Source organism: Emydura macquarii, unplaced genomic scaffold, assembly GCF_026122565.2.
Source record: "Emydura macquarii macquarii isolate MOO-44397 ecotype Brisbane River unplaced genomic scaffold, CSIRO-AGI_Emac_v2 contig_2994, whole genome shotgun sequence".
NCBI lineage: Eukaryota > Metazoa > Chordata > Testudines > Chelidae > Emydura > Emydura macquarii.
In genome coordinates, this window is record NW_027133131.1 from 4,649,463 (window position 1) to 4,651,860 (window position 2,398).

Genomic DNA, 2,398 nt, shown 5'->3' on the forward strand with positions numbered 1-2,398 from the left:
GGGGGGGTCGGGGTGCGCGTGGAGGGGGGGGGTCCCTGCTGCGCCCCTTCCCCTTGCAATAACAGAGGGAGAGAGCCACGGGCGGGCGGGGGTTTGGGGAGGGGGGGGGGCGCGGCGCGGCTGGGATTTTCCCCCCCCAAAAGCCCGGCACCGGCGTGGGGCGCAGCGCTGGCCGCGCCGTGGGTAGGTCCTAGCGGCTAGTGGCGCTGGCAGGGTAGCAGGGTTGGGTACCTATTGGAAAAGCACAACGCCTCACAGCTGGGGGCGGGGCATGGCCCCGAGGGGGCGGGGCTAGAAAGGGAAGGACACACCCACTCACACACACACGGGCTCTGGGACACACACACACGTGCACAATCTCAGCACATGCGAACTGCCCTCCCAGACGCAGTCGCTCTCACACACACACACACACACACACACAAAGTCACACAGTCTAAGCGTCCCAGGCATACAAGGTGTCACACACACGCACACCCCAGCGAGACACACACACGGCCACCTAGCCCCAGCTTACACGCCCCCCTCCAGTCACACGTGCACAGCCAGTCTCACACACAGTGTCACACAGTCACACCCACAGTCACAGTGTCACACAGTCTCAGTGTCGTACCTAGTGTCACACAATCTGAGCATCAGGCTCACACACCGTCTCGCACCGGGTCATACACACTGGCACATGCAGTTTCATACAGTGTCACGTGTGCACATTCTCACATGCACAGTCTCCCTCAGTGTCACACACACACACAATCTCACATGTACACAATCTCTTTCACACTGTCATACACACAGTCTCACATGTGCACAGTGTCACACAGTCTCCATGTCACACAGTCTCGCATGTGCACAGTCGCTCACACAGTGTCACACACACAGTCTCGGTGTCACACACAGTCTCACATGTGCACAGTCGCTCACACAGTGTCACACACACAGTCTCGGTGTCACACACAGTCTCACATGTGCACAGTCGCTCACACAGTGTCACACACACAGTCTCGGTGTCACACACAGTCTCACATGTGCACAGTGTCACACAGTGTCACACACACAGTCTCGGTGTCACACACAGTCTCACATGTGCACAGTCGCTCACACAGTGTCACACACACAGCCTCAGTGTCACAGTCTCACATGCACAGTCTCTCGGTGTGACACACACAGTCTCACATGTGCACAGTCTCTCTCTCTCATACGCACACACAATCTCACAGTCTCACATGCACACAAACAACCACACACGCCCACACAAGTGTTTTTGTTTCCGTACACACCCTCTCCACTGTCTGTGGGCAACAGGGGGCTGTGGATGGCAAAGCCTTGACACCACGGATGCATGTACACATCCACACATCCCCTTGTACCAACCTCCCCCCCCACACACACACACAAAGCTGCCTGCACAATGGAGTGGGGGGGGGGGCAAGGGAAGCGTCTCTGAGCTCTGCCTTCACACCCCGGGGTAGGGTGCAGTGATACATTCCTGTGGCTTGAAAAGTCTCCATTTCCTTTCAATCTCAGATGCCTCTCAGTAAAAATAAGATCCGCCTTCACCCAGCCTCCCCCCCCTGCTTCCTGGGCAGGCCCAGCCTCCCCCCCCCGCACCCCCTCTGCTGCCTGGGCCTGCCTAGCCTCTCCCTCCCCATGGCTGCCTGGGCCAGCCTAGCTTCCCCCATCCCCACTCCTCAGGCAACCCCCACCCCCCTGCCCCCCTCTGCTGCCTGGGCCAGCCTGACCACCCTCCCCCCCCCTGCTTCCTGGGCTAGCCCATCCTCCCCCCCCCCCCCGCACCCACCTCCGCTGCCTAGGCCTGCCTAGCCTCCCCCCCATTGCTGCCTGGGCCAGCCTGACCTCCCCCATCCCCACTCTGCTGCCCTGGGCAACTCTCAGCCCCCCCCCCCCCTTGCTGCCTGGGCTGGCCTGGCCTCCACCCCTCCCCCCACTGCTGCCTGGGCCAGCCTGGCCTCCTTCCCCTCCTGAGCCAGGCCAGCCTCCCCCTCCCTGTCCTTCCCCCTCTGCTGCCTGGACCAACCCATCTTCCCCCCCCCCCACCCCGCTGCCTGGGCAGACCCAGCCTCCCCGTTTTCTTTCCCCCCACTCCCGGGCCTGGGCCTGCCTGGCCTCCCCCTCCAGGGCCGAAGGGAGGCCAGGCCCATCCATCCTCCCCCTCCAGCCCCTCCCTCTGCAAATTGGCCCGGGCCTCCACCCCTCCCACCTCCCTTCACTGCTGGCTGGGCCAGCCTGCCCGCCCCCCTCCATGGGCTGGGCTGACCTGGCTCCCCCCATTCAGCCCTCCCCCCCTCCTCGCTGGGCTAACCTGGCTCTCACCAGCCTCCCCCTCTCCCCGGCCTCCCCCCCTCCCTGGCTGGGCTGGCCTCCCCCCCCCCCCCAGCTC